Here is a 10,768-nt window from a genome sequence, read left to right on the forward strand (position 1 = left end):
AAAAAGGAGTTCAGGTTTCAGTGATGGCTGGCTGAAGTCCTTTAGCAAAGGAACTGTAGGGCTGTATAACCCCGGCCAAGCTGTGGGCTGTATACTCCCCGGCCAAGCCGTAAAAGACGAAGCTTTCTACAGGAGCTCTTGGTTTCATGTCCTGTGTGAAAGGCTTCTCTGTGTGGACTGAACCCAAACTGGCTCCTATTCCCTCCAAAACCCAAAAGGGGGGCGGGACCAGGGAACCTAACTATAATTGACAGGTGGCTTGTCCTATGATTGCAGCCAAAAGAAGCCACCTATCTGCAGAGCCCCTGAAACTCAGGACTACAACAAACATTCAATGCAAAGCAAACAAAATTGGAGCTCCTAGTACAGCTGTATCTGCACAGTTTCTTCTAGGCAAAACTTTGACCTCTGCCACATGCCATTGTTCTTTATGTTTAATATACATTTTAAGGTACTTCAAATTTGCAGATGTAACGGTGTGGTATGTTGCATCTTCCGGAGTTAGCCTCCACCTTTTCCGAGCCATGCAAATAGGCACAATCTCCACCATTTCCTGCTGGCTTCCTGTAAGACAAATTATGGTAATGTTAAGCAAGGGTAAAATATTCCCGAAGCAACAGGAGACACATGTCTCATTAGATCGAGCCTAGTTCTTTGGAAAGTGGAAACACAGATACAAAGAGGAATAAAACTCAGTCATAATAGATCCCCCCTCTTTTTTTCTAATTTGATACATATGTATGCTGCCTTTTTCTCTGACCAGAATTCGAGGGGCCTGATGGAAGTCTGGGGTGATTGTGGGATCTTTGATTTCCCCAACCAAGCTGTTAAGTCATTTTTGTATGATAAAAGATAATGCAATTCAAAGGAGACCATATGGATTATCTGCTTTGATTATCTGGATTATATTGCAGTGTAGATCCAGCCTAAGAAGCTTTGAAATCACACAGGACTTTGTGATGCCACCTTATCTTTGGACTGCAAAGGTCTTAGATCCAGCAACTGCCATCACTAAGGCCTCCTCTACACTGCCATATAAAATCTGGATTATCTGCTTTGAACTGGATTACATTAGTCTACACTGCCATATATTCCATTTTAAAACAGATAGTCTGGATTTTATATGTCAGTTTAGATGGGGGCTAAGTTCTAGATGGGGTCTAAGTTCATTCCTGGGTAGATCTACACTGTGGAATCAATGCAGTTTGATAACACTTTAACTGCCATGGCTCAGTGCTATGGCATCATGAGAGTTGTAGTTTTCCAAAGTTTTTTTTACTTTCTCTGCTAAAGAGTTCTGATGCCTTACAAAACTACAAACCTGAAAGATTCTATAGCAGGGGTCCTCAAACTAAGGCCCGGGGGCTGGATACGGCCCTCCAAGGTCATCTACCCAGCCCTTGCTCAGGATCAACCTAAGTCTGAAACAACTTGAAAGCATACAACAACAGCAATCCTATCTCATCAGCCAAAAGCAGGCCCACACTTCCCATTGAAATACTAATACATTTATATTTATTAAAATTGTTCTTCATTTTAATTATTGTATTGTTTTTAAGTGTCTTTCGCACTACAAATAAGATATGTGCAGTGTGCATAGGAATTCATTCATGTTTTTTTTTTTTCAAATTATAATCCGGCCCTCTAACTGTTTGAGGGATTGTGACCTGGCCCTCTGTTTAAAAAGTTTGAGGACCCCTGTTCTATAGCATTCAACTGTGGCAGTTAAAGAGGTTTCATACTGGATACATTCTGCAGTGCAGATGCACCCCTTCTTTTCCTCTTCAACATACACCCCACCTCTCTCTCCTTTTTTTGGCTTTTCTGCAAATTGTTGTCTAGCAGAAGATCAGTTGTACCAACAGCTTGGTTGGAAGAAGGGCATAAAGACGGTTGGCCCTTTCTACACTGCCATATACAATCCAGATTATCTGCTTTGAACTAGATTATATGGCAGTGTAGACTCATATAATCCAGTTCAAAGCAGATAGTGTGGATGATTTGCTTCAATTATCTGGATTATAGGGCAGTGCAGAAGGGTCTGTTGACTCAACAAAAGTTCATTTCAACTAGCATAAGAGGTTTCTCGGCATATTTTTGAATTAGGATCACACTGCACATGGGTAGACAGACATTGTTTGCCACGAAGATGCTCCAAACTGTGGCTGGATCTACACTGCTATATAATCCAGTTTCCAATCCCAGATTATCGGCTTTGAATTTGATTATATTGCAAGATACACTCATACAAACTAGTTCAAAGCAGATAATCTTGAATCAGGTATTGCATTCTATGGCTTTATAAATCCAGCCTGTTTCTTATTTTACGTGTTATAATGGTCTCTAATGACTATTGAGAGGAGATTTTCTGTCTCTGCCAAAATAATTTGTCTGGCCTGCTGTTATCTATTCTTTCTCTTTAATATCTTGTCATTTTGACCACATTTTGATATCACTTGGCTGCACATATCCTCATCTATGAAATGTTGGAGACTACAATATAATGACGCAATATTATCCTATTAAAAAAAATCTTAAAATGAGAATTTTTCTAGGCAGCAGTGATATGGAGCATTATCTCTGGAAGGCATTTCATTTGCTATCTCACTCCCGAAGACTGAAAGGTAAAGGAAAAAACTCACGTTGCATTTTCCCCATTAAGCCATTTCCATGATTGATCAAAGGATTTATGGAGGCCAATCCAAAAGGGTTGGTTTTGCATGATACCTTTCACAAAATCCTGTAAAGAGCAAGAGCAACTTGTGAGAAAACCCCAGACAGGCCAACAACACAATAACTGGACACAAGCACTCAGATAGTATCAGTTTTTAAAAATTTACAAGGAACAACTAATACAACGTTTCTCAACCTGGGGGTCAGGACCTCTGAAGGGTTGCAAGGGGGTGTTAGAGGGATCGACAAAGTCCATCGGAAAACATAGTATTTTTTGTTGGGTCATGGGGGTTCTCTGTGGGAAGTCTGGCCCAATTCTATCATTGGTGGGAGTTCAGAATGCTCTTTGATTGTAGGTGAACTATAAATCCCAGCAACTACAACTCCCAAATGTCAAGGTCTATTTTCCCCAAACTGCACCAGTGTTCACATTTGGGCATGTTGAGTATTCATGCCAAATTTGGTCCAGATCAGTCATTGTTCAAGTCCACAGTGCTTTCTGGATGTAGGTGAACTACAACTCTAAAACACAAGGTCAATGCCCACCAAACCCTTCCAGTATTTTCTGTTGGTCATGGAAGTTCTGTGAGCCAAGTCTGTTTCAATTCCATCCTCGGAATGCTCTTTGATTGTAGGTGAATTATAAATCCCAGCAACTACAACTCCCAAATGACAAAATCAATCATCCCCCCACCCCAACCCCACCAGTATTTAAATTTGGTCATATCGGATATTTGTGCCAAATTACGTCCAGTGAATGAAAACACATCCTGCATATCAGATATTTAAATTGCGATTCAAAAGAGTAGCAAAATTACAGTTATGAAGTAGCAACGAAAATAGTGTTATGGTTGGGGGTCGTCACAATATGAGAAACTGTATTATGGGGTCACAATGTTAGGAAGGATGAGAACCACTGAACTAATTGAACAGAAATCTTGAGTTTTCTCACCTTTTCATCATTTTCAATTCTAGCCAAGGAGCTGTTACGTGACAAGCAGGACTTTTGGCTATTATTCCAATTAGATTCTTCTTGTGATATGTAGAAACATTTTTTCCTATACTTAATTGAGTCATCTGGACAGAAGAGTGGTGATTGCATGCATGACTGCTCACTTTTTCTTGATTGCTGAGATGCAAAATATGCTACAGAGAAACAACAGAGATTTTAGACAGCACCTTATTACTGATGATAGTGTTACAGACCTATATACTGGTTTAGATTTTCTTCTGTTGTTAGAGTACCTTCCACTGTTCTGGTGTGACAGGGAAAGTCCCAACTAATCTTTCATTGTCCCACTTTCTCAGCTGTTTTTAAATAACCTGTGTTTCTCTTGTCTTCTCCCACTTTCTCCATTACTACAGTTGGTGCAAAATGAGTTCAAAAGACAAAAGTAGTTTGTACTCAGTGATGTTAATGAGGGAAAGGGGCAAAGAAAGAATTTTTTGTTCGTGTCAGGAACTACTTGAGAAACTGCAAGTTGCTTCTGGTGTGAGAGAATTGGCCATCTGCAAGGACGTTGCCCAGGGGATGCCTGGTTGTATTACTATCATGTGGGAGGCTTCTCTCATGACCCCTCATAGGATGCTGGAGCTGACACCCCACTCCCTAGATTTGAACCACCAACCTTTCAGTCAGCAGTCCTGCTGGCACAAGGGTTTAACCCATTGTGCTACTGGGGGCTCCAGAAGAAAGGTGGAATCTTGCCTTTCCCAGTAGGTTTATGAAATAGCAAACTTCTACAGCATTTCCTAGCTGGTGTTTTCTTTCTAATCAATAACCTTTGCCATCTTGACTACACATTGCTTGACCACATGTGTCCTGGTTTTCATCTGTGAAATGTCAAAAGGTATGAAACTCAGGGACAGGAGTATATGTATCTCCCTTAAAGGAGATGTTTATGATTTAGAGCCAAAGGGTAAGTTATGGAGACAGCGGGGGTGCAACATGATTTACTGCAAGTCCAGGAGCTTTTTGAGATGCTAATTGTGTCATTGTATCATAACACTGAACATTCCACAGATGAAATCAGAATATGGTTTTTTTCTCCTTTATCACTACTGAGTTAATGAATATTTACAGTGTTAACGTCACTTATTTCCCTGTAGGAAACCTTCCTTGCTTGGGCTGCTGTTGAGTATTTCCTAACTCATGTGAAAGAAGGAGCTATTGACTTACATGCTTTTATTTATGTTGTGATAGGGGATAACCACACGTGGGAGCTTACAGCCTGTCTACATGGGCAAATAAAGTCATTGCTGCCTTGATCATATAGATTCTTTGACATATGACATAACATGACATGACCCCCAACTCCTGTAGGGAAAAGTTTCACAAGGCTAAAGTGCAAAACGGGCTCAGGCTTGCCAAGGGCATTAAAAACAATAAAAGGGCTTATTTGCTTATGTCAGTAGAAAAAGGAAGAACAAGGAGACGATCGGGCCTCTGCGAAGAGAAGATGGGGAAATGCTGACAGTAGAAAGAAAAGGCAGAACTACTTAAATCCTTCTTTGCCTCAGTTTTCTCACAAAAAGAAACTCGTCCTCAACCTCAGCAATATGAAGTGAACAAAGGATTTGGGGAAATCTAACCCCAAATAGGGAAACAAGTCATCCAGGAATACCCAGCCACTCGAATCGAATTAAAGTCCCTGGGGCCGGATCAACTACATCCAAGAGTATTGAAGGAACTAGTGGAAGGCATTTCAGAGCCACTGGCAATCATATTTGAGAGTTCTTGGAGAACAGGACAAGTCCAAACTAGTAAGTTTGGACCACACCCGGTGGGGTATAATTATATGGATTTTAGAATACAGGTCAGCTTTTGCTATGAGGAGCCTTTGCTCAGGCATTTTGCTCAATCATTTCTACTGCTCTCTCATTTGGATGAAGATGAAGAAGCCTTATTCTGTATTGCTTACAAGTTTGTTGCATTGTTTGTAACATTGCAAGTATATGTTTTAACTCTGCTGATAAGAGTAAAGTTTTTCTGTTCTTTTTCCTCTTGCCTGGGTGCAATGTTATTGTGTCTTCTGCATTGGACTTGACTGAAATACACTTAGCGCAACAAGGAAGTGGAATGAAAACACTTAGAAAAGAATGTGGTCATCGCTAATAGTCAATGCAGATTTATCAAAAATAAGTCATGCCAGATGCGGGGAATGCCGTGGATGTAGCCTATCTCGATTTCAGTAAGGCCTTCAACAAAATCTCCCATGACTTTCTGGCAAACAAACCAGTCCAATGTGGGTTAGGCAAAACTACAGTTAGGTGGATCTGTAATTGTTTAAGCGAACAAACCCAGAGGGTGATCACCCATGTTTCCTCTTCATCCTGGAAAGAAGTAACAAGTGCCAGAAGCAGGGTCCTGTCCTGGGCCCAGTCCTGTTCAATATCTTTATTAATGACTTAGATGGAGAGTTAGAAGGCATGACCATCAAGTTTGCAGATGACACCAAATTGGGAGGGATAGCCAATACCCCAGAAGCAAGAGCAGAATTCAAAATGATCTGAACAAATTGGAGAGATGGGCCAAAACTAACAAAATAAAGTTCAACAGTGAAAAATGCAAGATACTCCACTTAGGGGGAGAAAAATGAAATGAAAAGATATGGGGGATGCCTGGCTCGAGAGCAGTATGTGTGAAAAAGATCTTGGAGTTCTCATGAACAACAAGTTAAACATGAGCCAACAATGTCATATGGCAGCTTTAAAAGCCAATGGAATTGCATAAATAGGAGTCTAGTATCTAGACCCAGGGAAGTCATGCAACCCCTCTATTCTGTCTTGGTCAGACCACACCTGAAATCACACTGTGTTCAGTAATGTTGACAAGCTGGAATGTGTCCAGAGGAGGGCAACTAAAATGATCAAGGGTCTGGAGAACAAGTCCTATGAGGAGCAGTTTAAAGAGCTGGGCATATTTAGCCTGAAGAAGAGAAAGCTGAGAGGAGACATGAGGGCCATGTATAAATATGTGAGGGGAAGCTATTGGCAGGGGGGAGCAATCTTGTTTTCTGCTGCCCTGGAAACTATGGTGTGAAGCAATGGCTTCAAACTACAGGAAAGGAGATTCCACTTGAACGTTAGGAAGTACTTGCTAACAGTGGGAACTGTTCAGCAGTGGAACTCTCTGCCCTAGAGTGTGGTGGAGGCTCCTTCTTTGGAGGCTTTTAAACAAAAGCTGGATGGCCATCTGTCAGGAGTGCTTTGAATGTGATTTGGACTGGATGGCCCATGAGGCCTCTTCCAATTCTAGGATTTTAAGGAACATCTGAAACCAAATATTAAATTGAAGGCTAAATTGCAAAGGTAGCAGCATCAAAATCTGGGCTACTCACCCTCTCTAAAACTGATAAAAATGATAAGCCCAATAATAGGTCCAATAAGTCCAATAAGTCCACATAGGGCTTTGTTCTGTAAAATCCATTTGCGTGCCCCTGTACCTGTAAAAACGTTAAAAGAAAGAAAAAAAGGAATCAGATCCACCATCACGCCAGTCCAGATCCCATATAAGGAATAGCAATATCACCACATTAATATGGTCAATTTTGCATAACGTAAAGTCCTAACAAAAATTCACACATGATTTAAATGTGAAAAGGTTTTGGAACCTTTTTTATACCGAGATTTTCCTCTTTTGCTCTAATTCTGTGATTCTCAGGTTTTGGAGGTCAAACATACCCCTTTGAGAATGCCATGGATGCCCTCTGTCTTTCATGTAAATGGTTATAATTTTGGGTGAAAATAGGAATATATGGAGTTGTCCTCTATTAATCACTTCAATATTTAGTTGTCTAGCACAGCATTTCTCAATCTGGGGGTCGGGACTCCTGTGGAGTTCACAAGGAGATTTCAAAGACCAAGAGAAAACATATTATTTCTGATGGTCTTAGGAACCGCTTTGGCAGAGAAAGCTGAAGATCTCTCCGCTTGCCCTTCTCTTCCTTTTTGGAAACAGACTTTGAATCCTCCCACCAAAAGCCCTCCTCCACTGCAATTAGCCGGCCTCTCAGCCAAGGGGAGGGCTGTTTCTGAGACTCCAAGTGGGGTAGGGGAGAGCAGGCATGCTCGGCGCATGGCAGCGTGGTGCACATGTGAGGGCAAGAGAGAGTGTGCGAGGCAGAATGGAGGCTTGTGCCAGCAAGTCCCTTCAAGACATGGGGGTTCTGTGTGGGAAGTTTGGCCAAATTCTATCATTGGTGCGGTTCAGAATCTCTTTAATTGTAGGTGAACTATAAATCCCAGCAACAACAACTCATAAATGTCAAGGTCTATTTTCCCCAAACTTCACCATTGCTCATATTTGGGCATATTGAGTATTCGTGCCAACTTTTGTCCAGATCCATCATTGTTTCGGCCCACAGTGCTCTCTGGATGTAGGTGAACTACAACTCCAAAGATCAATGCCCACCAAACCTTTCCAGTATTTTATCTTCATCATGGGAATTCTGTGTGTCAAGTTTGGTTCAGTTCCATCCTTGGTGGGGTTCAGAATGCTCTTTGATTGTAGGTGAACTATAAAACCCAGCAACTAAAATTCCCAAATGCCAAAATCAATCGCTCCTACCCAACCAGTATTCAGATTTGGGCATAGTGGGTATTTGTGCTAAATTTGGTCCATTGAAATCCATGAGCATGTGGAATGAAAATACATCCTGCATATCAGATATTTACATTACGGTTCATAACAGTAGCAAAATTACAGTTATGAAGTAGTAATGAAGATAATTTTATGGTTGGGGGTCACCACAACATGGGGAACTGTATTATGGGGTTGCAACATTAGGAAGGTTGAGAAACACTGCTCTAGGAGACGAGTGCAGCAACCTCACCAGGCAGCACCAGGGAGGCAAAGGACAGGTTTGTGGAGGTGCCTGAACATAGCAATTTTCAGTGGGGACCTTAGGAAACGGTAGCATTTGGCCTCTGCTTTAGGCATGAAAGGTGTCTGGGGAAAGTCCTAACAAGGTCTTCTTCAGTGTAAAGAAAGATAGGTCTTGCAGTCTTCTAAAGTTACTAGGCTACTCCTCCCAGTTTTCCCTCATCATTTGCTAGCCTACCTGGATTGCAGGAATTTTCAGTCCAAAAAAAGTCTAGAGGGCTGCATGCGGCCCCAACTACACTGGGATATCTGCTTTGCATTGGTTTCTATGGCAGTGTAAACTCATATAATCCAATGTATTGTCGTAGGCTTTCATGGCCAGAATCACTCGGCTGTTGTAGGGTTGTTGTTTTTTTGGGGTTATATGGCCATGTTCTAGAGGCATTCTCTCCTGACGTTTCACGTGCATCTATGTCAAACATCCTCAGAGGTTGTGAGGTCTGTTGGAACTAGGAAAATTGGGTTTATATATCAGTGGAATGACCAGGGTGGGACAAAGATCTTTTCTCTGCTGGAGCTTGGTGTGAATGTTTCAACTGACCACCTTGATTAGTATTTGATGGCCTGGCAGTTTTTGGTGTGGCTTGTTAGTGCCTGGGGGAATCTTTTGTTGAGAGGTGATTAGCTGTCCCTGATTGTTTCCCCTCTGTTGTTTTGCTGTTGTAATTTTAGACTTTTTTGATACTGGTAGCCAGATTTTGTTCATTTTCATGGTTTCTTCCTTTCTGTTGAAATTGTCCACATGCTTATGGATTTCAATGGCTTCTCTGTGTAGTCTGACATAGTGGTTGTTAGAGTGGTCCAGCATTTCCGCATTCTCAAATAATATGCTGTCTCCAGGCTGGTTCATGGGGTCGCTCTGCTATGGCTGATTTCTCTTGTTGAAGTAGTCTGCAGTGCCTTTCATGTTCCTTGATTCGTGTTTGGGCAATGCTGCTGCGTTTGGTGGTCCCTATGTCGACTTGTCCACAGCTGCATGGTATATGGTAGACTCCTGTAGAAGTGAGAGCAAAGGACAAGAGGGATCCTCTCACATTTGGAAGGAGGCCAGAGAATTGTCCCTAGTTAGAGGAAGGAAGGAAGCATTTCATTTACCAAAAATGATGTGTATTTACTTTCATTTCTGCCTTTACAGAGATCTTAATTGCTGCAAAGATTTCACAGAGAAAGCCCAAACATCTAGCAAGAAAGGAAAAACCTTGTTGCTGCTCTGAACAACAGAAGGTAGGTCATGTCATTTTTTTTATTTAAAAAAATGAAATAAGTAGGTCTATCTGCTTGGCAGATTCATGATTTTTTGATACATAGAGACTGACCAGATATATCAAAGTATTACTTTTGTATTGTCAAAGGCTTTCCTGTCCAGAATCCCTGGGATGTTGTGTGGTTTCCAGGCTACATGGATGCATTCTAGCAGCATTTTCTCCTGACATTTTGCCTATATCTATGGTTGACAACTTCAGAGAATCTGATGGTAGTAAAGCAAGTGTCTATCTATCTATCTATCGATCGATCGATCGATCTATTATCTATCTATTATCTATCTATCTATCTATCTATCTATCTATCTATCTATCTATCTATGGAATGTCCAGGATGGTAGAAGGAACCATTGTCTGTTCACCAAGTGTAAAAGGTGTAATTAACAAGTTTGATTTTGAAGTGTTGAGTGGGATCATTAGCATGCGAGTAACCATGAAGATAACATGGTCAATTAGTCAGGGCATCTACCTAGAAGTATTACTTTTGTTAAAGAAAAGAAAATTCCTAAGAAGAATTTTTTTGACCAATGATGTCTAACACCTAAGTCAGTGGTTCTCAACCTTCCTAGTGCTGTGAACCCTTAATAAAGTTCCTTATGTTGTGGGGACCCCCAACTATAAAATTATTTTCGTTGCTACTTTAGAAGAATGGGAAGAACTTTGGAAGAAAACATTACAATTTACAAGAACCTGCTCTGTTAAAGATTTTTTTAATAAACTGATCTGCAGATGTTACATAACTCCATTAAAACTCTCAAAGATATACAAAAAATTGCTGGAAATGTAACTAAATAACTGGAACCTTTTATCATATGTGGTGGACTTGCCCAAAGACTAAAGCCTTCTGGATAAAAATGCATACCGATAATGAAAACATACCACAACAATTTTTATTGTAGTCCATAGACACATCAGCACAACCAACAACCATTATAAATTCTCCCATTTC

Source organism: Anolis sagrei, chromosome 2 (assembly GCF_037176765.1).
Source record: "Anolis sagrei isolate rAnoSag1 chromosome 2, rAnoSag1.mat, whole genome shotgun sequence".
NCBI lineage: Eukaryota > Metazoa > Chordata > Lepidosauria > Squamata > Dactyloidae > Anolis > Anolis sagrei.